This window comes from Anser cygnoides, chromosome Z (assembly GCF_040182565.1).
Source record: "Anser cygnoides isolate HZ-2024a breed goose chromosome Z, Taihu_goose_T2T_genome, whole genome shotgun sequence".
Taxonomy (NCBI): domain Eukaryota; kingdom Metazoa; phylum Chordata; class Aves; order Anseriformes; family Anatidae; genus Anser; species Anser cygnoides.
Genome location: NC_089912.1, coordinates 49,224,405 through 49,234,605, shown reverse-complemented (window position 1 = coordinate 49,234,605; position 10,201 = coordinate 49,224,405).

Below are 10,201 nucleotides of genomic sequence, written 5' to 3'. Positions count from 1 at the left end.
ACAGAGAACCATTCCTGGCAAAGATGCAGAAAAAAAGCCTGAGGATACTTCTCCAGGACACCTGCATGGGAATGAGTCAGACCCCTGCAGGGAGCTGGGCCTCAAGACTCGATCTGGCACTTGTTTTCCCAAGAGAGGAAGACCTCCTCCAACCTCCACAGCACAAAGACTTTTTGCTCCTGATGTCTCTGCCTGGCTGCCAGGGAGGTTAGAAGGACCCACAGCCTCCCCACACAGGCCTGCAGGCTAAGCAAGGGATTTGGGGCAGGAGGAGAAGCGTGGTGGGGAGAGCTTCTTTACACTGACTGGTATGCAGGTAACAGGCCTGTGGGGCCATGGGAGCTCCTGCCCTGAGCGTCAAAAAAGGAATGCTGTGAAACAGCTCTGTGTTGGCTCCCAGGCCAGGTGGCATCTCTTTGCAGACAGCAGGAGCTCCCTCAGTGGCAGAAGTGGGAGATGGGAAGGGCCCCACAGGCGCTTCAGCGGCTCCCCCTCCTGCTGGAGCTCCCATCCAGTGCATCCATGCTACTGCTTGCAGCGGGCGAATACTCACTGAGAGCAGCTGCAAAGGTCAGACAAAGGAGCGTGCAGAGCCTACTCTTCCTTTTGGTCATCTCTTTCCTGAAAAAGGGAAAGGGAGTCCTGGTGTTCCCTGTGCTCAGGTTTTGGAGCAGACCCCTTTAAAGAGGAAATGACACGTTGAGAAGCAGCAATTTTGGAGGTTGGCCACTGACAAAGAACCAGCAGAGCATCCCCCCAAGCACCAGGCTTTCTCTAAGCTACCTTCAACACCATGAGTAGAGCTTGCCAAAAAATTTTTCCAATAGCACCTCCAGAAAAGGCGTTGCAGTAATCCAGGGCAGAAAGCAGGTCTACCAAGGGAAAGCAGCTCTTGGTCAGGCTTTGTAGTGTGCTTTATTTTTCCTCTGCTACGGAGGCAGACCTTGTTATACTTGAGATGAAACACCTCTTGTTTTGGGACATCCTCCACTGGGAGGGCGTAGCAGATGCAGCCATTTACTGCTCCACTACTGCAACTCTCACAGCCCCCCACCCTCACTTCCCAGCCAGAGGCCTGGATGATAGGTTTTGTCTACTGTCAAGTGTGAGTATGAGGACTTGGCTCCCATTCTCTCCCAGGCAGCTGCCATAGTCCTACCGGCACCCAGCCTGCTGCCAGTGAGAGCCACAGTCTCCTGGTGGGGAGCACCGGCAGCCTTCCGTACCTGCCCTAACACACTGTCATCCATGACACTATGGCCACATCAGAGAGGTGCAGTACTCACACAGTGAAGAAGCTGGTGCTGAGGTGTCCCTGGAGGTAGACCAGGGATGAAGTTGGAGTGTATACAACCCAGAAGACCATTCCTGGCAAAGATACAGAAAAAAAAAGTCTGAGGATCCTTCCCAAGGACACCTGTCTGGGAATGAGTCAGACCCCTGCGGGGAGCTGGGCCTATGCGCAGCCTTCCAGGGGCAGTGGCAGGGGCAAGGGCAGGGGCTGTGGCAGGGTTGTGGTTATGTCCTGGAGGGCTAGCAGCCCGGCAGTGGGGCACCAAGGGCCAGGCAGGATCCCCTCACAGGCATTGCATTGATGGCATGTCCTGGGTAAGAGGTCAGCTTGAGGCTTTGGCCTTGCAGCTCCTGTAGTACTTGGGTACCCCGTGCTTGCTGCACCATCCTACAAAGCCTTGGCAGAATGAGGCAGCGCAGAACTTACCCTGAATTTCTGCAGCGTCACAAGAGCAGCTGGCTTGGCCTCGCTGCATCATGCCCTGGGCCTTCTGAGCATATGTGAACCTATAGGAGGAAAATGACAGAGCCCTGCTGTGCAACGTCTCAACGTCATGGGAGCTAAGGCAGGCTGAATCGGCAAGTGTGGAGGCGCTGGCTAGAAAGCACATCTTAGGAAGTCTCCCAGGAGATATCCCCACCACAGTGAAAACTGGCAGAAGCAAGAGCAGCCAGGCAGCACCTCACTCCATGTTCCCTTGGCACCCTGAGCCTGTGCCAGCAGCAGCACCAGTGCAGTTGAGTGAGGAACCTGGAAGTGCTTTCAGCTGAACTTCTTCCCTGCCCACAGTAGGCTTCCTGGGAAGACCCATGGCTGTTGCTCTGCACCGAGCCCTCTTGGCAACCCCGCCATGTCCTGTTCAGCCGCACCGTATCTCTGCTTGTGCAGCCCACCAACTCATGTCCCCAGGATTAACAAACCCTGACAGGGTGCTGACAGCTCCTCTGCTTGCTGGGGATCTCGGTGCCCCTCATGTTCATCCCCTGACACCTGTCAGGGAATGAGTCAGACTCCTGCAGGGAGCTGGGCCTATTCACAGCCTTCCAGGGGCAGGGGCAGGGCTGTGGTTATGCCCTTGAGAGCCAGCCGCCTGGCAGTGGAGCACAGAGGGACAACTCATGTCTCCAGGAGTAACAAACCTCCCTCCTACCTGCTCTGTGGAACCTTGCAGGTCCTGGTTTCTGCCCCTGCTGGGTTGCTGCCAGCTCCTCTCCTTGCTGGGGATCTCAGTGCCCCTTGTGGTCTTGGGGGAGCCTTTCTCCTCCCCAGGGCACAGAGAAACCAAGCTCTCTCCCAGCTAATGTCACCTCCCCTTCAGCTACAGCAATGTTGCTGACCCAGGGCAAAGACACACAGCAAAAGCCCCAGACCAATCCCCAGAAAAAGCGCGCCTCCCACGGGCACACAGCCACTGGGACAGCACGAGCTCCTCCACCAGGAGGAGCACGGTTCATGACACCGTAGTAATTTCAACTACTGCTAAACAATGCAGTGCTTCCCGAGCGCCAGGTTTCCCTGGTTTCTCAGTGTGCCCACTGAGGAACGTAGTCTCAGGGTAGGCAAGAAGCTGGGAGAGGACAGAGCTGGCACAGCTGACCCAAAACGACCAAAGGGCTAGTCCATGCCATTTAATGTCTTGCTCAGTGAGACTGCGGTTTTAGTCCTTCCAAATTGGCCATTGCTTGGAGATTGCCTGAGCAGTGGCCTGCTTGTGGTAGGTGCTGAGTGTCTGCCATCGCACTCTTTTTTTTTTTCTTCCCTGTTTTCCTTCACTCACTAAACTGTCTTTATGACAGCCATCAGGTCGTCTTGCGTTTGCTCTTACCATTCCACCCCTCAGCCCGCGGTGGGGGGAAGAGGGAACAGCTCTGCGGGTGTCCGTTCAGTCTCAACCCCCTTCACCTGTTCAGGCGGGTGTTGGCCTCGTGCTGATCGCAACTGGCAGTGCTGTGGGAGTGCGCAGGGTGGGGAGGGGTGGCGTGCTGGCAGCGCAGGAGGAGTTGGGGGCTGCCCTGAGCCGGTCACAGCAGTGTCCAGCTGGCTCAGCAGCAGACACCACCAACCCACCACTCTGAACGGGCCAGCAGGTTTCCTCCTCCAATGCTCAGGGAATGAATGCCTGGGCAGGTCAATGGCAGGCACCCTCCACACCTCCTTGTGCTCCTGAGGGCCTCCTCACACCTCTCGGATCCCCTCAGTGCCCCCCCCCGCCACCTAACCCAGTCTGGGCCCCCTCCACCCAGAGTCCCCTGTGCGGCTCGGGCTGGGCAGAGATGGAGGCCAGACCCTGTGAGTAGGGAGGGCACCATAAGGTGAGGGTGTGGCCAGAGGAGGGCCTAAACCTGGCCCTGGCCCTGCGGTGCCAGCCTGCCTCCAGCACCAGGGGCTGCACAGGCAAAAGCAGAGCCACGGCGCCCTCTGAGGGGAAGGGGGCATTGCTGTGAGGAATCATGGCCTCCAGATAGTGACTGGCAGCAACGCCATCCTGGGGCAAGGTGGGGGCACCTGGAGTGCCAAAATGTTAGCGTTCATGAAGACACATAATCCACAAAGTGATTATATGAAGGTGCTTTATTAGGCGCCGGAAGTTAGGGGCATGCCTGCCCAAATCTAACTTCGTCTGATTCGTTCTCTTAGTTCTCTTTTATCTCCTAAGATATTGTATATGCATTATGTTTCACAACTCATCTATGCATGTTCATTTCCTAGCTCCACCTAGCCTCGCTTCATATGGTAATTATCAGTCCTTCTGCGCTTGCATACTACTCTCTGGTGGTCGTCCGGGTGGTCATTGGGATGAAGTAAGATGTCTTCATCAGAATTGAACTTTTTAAACTTTTCTTCTTACGCATGCTCTCTGAGCCCTCGGTCTAAGTCCAAACCGCAAGGTTGGTTTGATCCAGTTCCCAGGGTCCAAGAGACCCCAGTTATCTAGATGTCTTGCAAATTGGGCATTCTTTTAATCCTCCTTACTCCTCATCATGAATCGGTTTATTCTCTCATGCTACCCTTGCACATATATTTTGTATCTTCCAAGCGCAGCCCCGGAACAGTACATCGCAAATGTAACATATTAAGCAATATTGTATTATTTCATCTTCTATTACTAACAAAAAGACTAAATGTCTTTTATGTGTCTCTTATGGCAGCGTTGTCTCCTTTAGTTACATTCGGAGAACACTCGGGGTCAGAGTGAAAGTGAGGAATTTCTGTGTCAGGCAGAAATAGGCTGCTTGGAGAAAGCCTACGAAACAGTAGTGCTCTGCATCACATTAACTGACACATCCCACTGCTCTGTGTTTGGTTTTTAATTCTTGTTTCTAGAATGTCCCCAAATGTTCCTGCCCAATGGCATTTGTTTCCATTATCTTCCCATGAATCTGCACCCGACAGACATGTGTACACACGTGAAACAGCTACGTCAGACCCAGCCAGGAGAAGGGCCCTTGCAGTAGAGAAGTACAACCAGCAGCCCCTGGCTAGAGGCTGACCATGTAGTACTTGAGAAGAAACTCCTCTTGTATTGGTGTGTCCTCCACAGGGCTGTGTGTAGCAGCAGCCATTTAGTATTCCTCTCGCCAGCCTCTGTGGAGGACTTGTTAGTGTTAGGTCAGAGGTTGGACTAGGGGATCTTGTAGGTCTCTTCCAACCTAAATGATTCTGTGATTCTGTGCCCTTGCCCTGCAGAGACAGCACTCCTGTAGCTGAAGGGGAGGGGACATCAGCTGGGAGAGAGTTTGGTTTCTCTGTGCCGTGAAGAGGAGAAAGGCTTCCCTAAGATCATGAGGGGCACCGAGCACAAGCCTTTCTTTGCACAAGCCTTTTTTTTAGACAAATTATTTTCTTTGGAACAGTAAAAACTTGCATCCCTCTCTTCAGCTGGTACAAGAACCTCAAGGATATTCTTAGTGTCTTAATTTTGTCTGCAAAATATTATGTCCAGCTATTCATCAAATCCATTAATTGGATCTTAATTAATTGGATTTTAATCCAATTAAATCCAATAAAATCCAACATAAACAAACAGCCCACTATCTTGAAAAGCAAAGAAATGTTTCCTAATGCCTGGCCCTCCCCTGGCACAGCTCCGTGCCGTGCCCATGCACCCTGCCATCAGTGACCAGGAGCAGAGATCAGCACCTCCCTGCTGCTTCCCCTCCTCAGGGAGCTGCAGGGAGCCGTGGGGTCGCCTCTCAGCCTCCTCTTCTCCAGGCTGATCAGCCCGAGTGTGCGCAGCCTCTCCTCACGGGCATGCCCTCTGGGCCTCCTGCCGGCCCTACTGCCCTCCTATGGACACCTTCAAGTACCTGAACACCCTTTTTATGCTGTGGAGACCAAACTGAATTTCATTCCCTGGAATTAAATTAAACAGGTTTGAAACCCCCTGTTAAAATTCCAGCCTACAACCACGTTCAAGGGGAACTAACAAAGAAAATTCAGTGCTGCTTAAGCAAGTGCAATTTCTTTTTTTTTTTTCTTTAATAGCAGCAATGAACTTACGCATGTTGAGCAGCACAGGAGCAAATAGTTTTTAAGTTTGGTTCTATTGAGTTATGTCACAAAATATAACTTAACTAATCCAGAACCCAACAAAATAGGACAATAAAGAAAGAGCTACTTTGTCTTACGCATTCTATCATGGCATAGAGAAAGCTGGCCATTCCAAGACCAAAGTCTATTCTGTGGATGCTAGCTGCTATTTGGTTTCTCTTAGAATTCAGACAAAGGAGGTTATACTAGCAAAACTGAACAGACTCTCCTCATCCTACGGAATACCAAAACATTCTTTCAAAGTTCAGACACCCTAATGCTCCAAGGAGAGCAAAAGCTGAACATTTCTCCCTTTAACTCCATTGTTAACTTGTAAAGGAGTAGTACTTGTTCTGTGTTACATGGCACTTCAGAAAGTTCCAACACCTGCTACTAAAAAATTGGCTGAGTGAAATAAAGCCACATACTGCCAGAATTCTTTACAGACTGGATTCCAAACTCAAGAGCAGGTTAGGAGAAATGGCTCTGTCTTCATTTCTGCTTTGCCACATGAACTCTGAGTCAACCCATCCCTCTACCACCAACCCTCTGGACCACTCTTCCTCCACAGGGAAAGAATAAAAGTAGAAGAAGAAGCAATCCTGAATTTTCTCTCACTCCTACAACAAATAAGGCAAACAGATGAGCTTCACATCAACATTTAGTTTTGTGTGTCATCCACAAAAGAAGTTCTTCCTCATATGGAGATGAAACCCCCTGTGGTTCAATGTATACCCATTAACCCCTGTCCTATCACTGGCCACCACTGAGAAGAGTTTGACCCCATCCTGTTTATATTGTCCCCTCAGGTATTTGTAGACGTTGGTAAGATCCCCTCTCAAACTCCTCTTCTCTGAGCTAAACAGGCCCAGATCACTTGGTCTTTCCTCATAGGACAGATGCTCTAATCCCTTAATCATTTTTGTGGCTCTGTGCTGGACCATCTCTAGAAGTTCTGTGTCCCTCTTGTACTGGGGAGCCCAGAACTGCACGCAGTATTCCAGGTGTGGCCTCACCAGAGCTAAGTAGAGGGAGAGGATCACCTCTCTCGACCTGCTGTCCACACTCCTCCTGATGCAGGCTAGGATCCTACTGGCCTTCTTGGCCACATGGGCACACTGCTGGCTCATGGTTAACTTGTTGTCCACCATAACTCCAAGGTCCTTCTCCACAGAGATGCTCTCCAGCAAGTTAGCCCCCAACCTGTACTGGTGCTTGGGGTTATTCCTCCCCAGTTGCAGGATCCTGCACTTGCCCTTGTTGAACCTCATGAGGTTCCTCTCCGCCCAACTCTCCAGCCTGTCCAGGTCCTTCTGAATGGCCACACAGGCCTCTGGTGTGTCAGCCACTCTGCCAAGCTTTGTGTTGTCTGCAAAGTTGCTGCAGGTACACTCTGTCCCTTCATCCAGGTCATCAATGAGTAAGTTGAATAGCACTGGACCCAGTACTGAGCCCTGGGGGGTCACCTAGCCACAGGCCTCCAATTAGACTCAGCACCATTGAGCACAACTCTCTGAGCTCTGCCATCCAGTCAGTTCTCTATCCACCCCACTGTCCACTCATGGATCCCACACTTCCGGCACTTGCCCAGGAGTATGTTATGGGAGACAGTGTTGAAAGCCTTGCTGAAGTCAAGGTAGACAACATGCACGGCTCTCCTCTCATTCATCCAGCCAGTCGTCTCATCATAGAAGGCTATCAGGTTGGTTAAACACGACTTCCCCTTGATGAATCCATGTTGATTGCTCCTGATCTTTTCTTCCATGTGCTTAGAGGTAGCCTCAAGGATGAGCTGTTCCATCACCTTTACAGGGATGGAGGTGAGGCTGACTGGCCTGTAGTTTACTGGGTCTTCCTTCTTCACATTCTTGAAGACTGGAGTAATGTTGGCTTTTTTCCAGTCCTCAGGCACCTCTCCTGTTCTCCAAGACCTTTTGAAGATGATAGAGAGTGGCTTAGCAATAACGCCTGCCAGTTCCCTCAGCACCTTTGGGTGCATCCCATTGGTGCCCATAGATTTGTGGGTGTCTAGCTTGCCTAAATAACCTCTAACCCAATCCACTTCAACCAGGGGAAAGTCTTCCTTTCTCCAGGTTTTCTCTCTTGTTTCCGGTAGTGCATGGGGGCTAGCCTTAGCAGTGAAGACTGAAGCAAAGACGGCATTCACTAATTCCGCCTCCTCTGTATCCGCCATCACCAAGGCACCCGCCTCATTTAGCAGCGCACCCACGTTTTCCTTGGTCTTCCTTTTACTGCTGATGTATTTGAAGAAGCTCTTCTTGTTATCCTTGATGTCTCTTGTTAAATTTAATTCTAAGCAGGCCTTAGCCTTCCTCATTGCATCCCTGCATTCTCTGACAATGTTCCTATATTCCACCCACGTGGTCTGTCCCTTCTTCCACATCATGTATGCTTCCTTCTTCTAAGTTTTCCCAAGAGCTCATTGCCCATCCACGCAGGTCTCCTGCCCCCCTTGCTTGTCTCCTTCCTTGTAGGGATGCACGGATCCTGAGCTTGGAGGAAGTGGTGCTTGACTATTAGCCAACTCTCCTGGGCCCCCTTTTCCTCTAGGGCCCTGGCCCAAGGGAGTCCTCCAATTAGGTCCCTGAAGAGGTCAAAGTTTGCTCTCTTGAAATCCAGGGTTGCAAAAAAAACAGGGCCTGTGAATGCGAGGCAACTTGCAGCTGCCTGTAGAAGGCCTCATCCACTGCCTCTTCCTGATCCGGCGGCCTGTAGTAAACACCCACCACCACGATGTCACCCCTGCTGTCCTGCCCTTTAATCCTCACCCAGAGGCTCTTGACTTGCACTTCGACCTCCTAGGCAGAGCTGCATAGATTCCAGTCGCTCACTCATGCAAAGAGCAACTCCAGCACCTCACCTTCCTGGCCCATTCTTCCTAAAAAGCATAAAGCTGTCCATGGCCACATTCCAGTCATGAGAGCTGTCCCCTCCTGTCTCAGGAACTGCGACAAGATCACAGACCTGGAACTGCACGCACACCTCCAGTTCCCCTTGTTTATTCCCCATGCTGCGTGCATTTCCGTAGAGGCATTTGAGTTGGGCTCCCAATGCATCTGCCTTTCTGGATGGGGCAACTATAACTCGTCCGTGTGGGCCTACAGCAGCTCTCCTGTTAAGCTCTGTTCCCTGTCTAGGCTCTGGGCATCCTTTGCTGGCTCTGGTGTTCAGCTGGCATGAGCGGGATGGCATGTCATCCTGTACCTTACCGCTAGCATCCCTGATGATATCCCCCTCCACCATCGAATCTAGTTTAAAGCCCCATCAATGAGCCCTGCCAGCTCATGACCAAGGACCCTCTTCCCCCATTGGGAAAGATGAATCCCGTCCGAAGCCAGCAAGCCTGGTGTCATGTAAGGCTTCCTGTTACCTAAGAACCTAAAATTTTGGCGATGACACCAGTCACAGTGCCGCATGTTAATGGATAGTATCCTTCTGTTCCCATTGCTGTCAGTACTGGGGAGAATGGAGAAGATGACTTGCGGACCCAAGTTCCTGATCATCTGTCCCAATTCCCTGAAGTCCCTTTTGATTGCTCTCGGACTATGCTTTGCCATTTCTCCTCCCAGATGTAGGACCAGCAATGGGTAATACTCTGAGGATCAAACCAAGCCGGGAATTCTCCTGGTGACGTCTGTAACCCAGGCCCCAGGAAGGCAGCAAAATTCCCTTAGAGGATGGTCCTTCTGTATGTTGGACCCTCTGTTCCCCCTACCGTGGAATTACCACAACTAAACCCCACCTTTTCTTCCTCCTGTCTGCAATCGTGATACAGGGGTTAGCCTTTCTGACCCTAGCAATATCTCTGGTGCAGGGGAATCATTGCTTTCTCCATCCATCAATTGCCTTTCAGCCTCCAGGGCCTAGTACCTGTTGCTCAGGTGTACATGATAGGGTGAGATGGGTGAAGGCGGATTTCTCCTGCCACCTCAAGTCTGGACTTGTTTCCAGTCGTTCACATCTTTGCAGCTTCTGCCTTGTGTCTGCTGAGGGACGGATACTGCATTCCCTTCTCGTTGGGGAATTCCTGGTGCCTTTTCTTGTTTAGAAGAGGCCAGAGCTTGGCACCACCATTCTATCTCTCTCTTTGTATTCCAGATGCCCCTCAATTTTTGCACCTCTTCTTGGAGCTCAACTACGATGCTGAGCAGGTACTTCCACCTGCTCACATCTCATGCAATTGCTATCTCTGCAGCTGCCCTCAGCACTCCCTGCAGCCTGAGACTGGACTTTTTCAGAAGCTCAGTTTGGGTCCCCACCTTCTTTTTGGCAAGTGTGATCATGCATGGCCTTTTGCCGACCAGTTTCCGTGACCGGTCTCTCACAGAAACTCACCACTGTGACCTAATCACACGA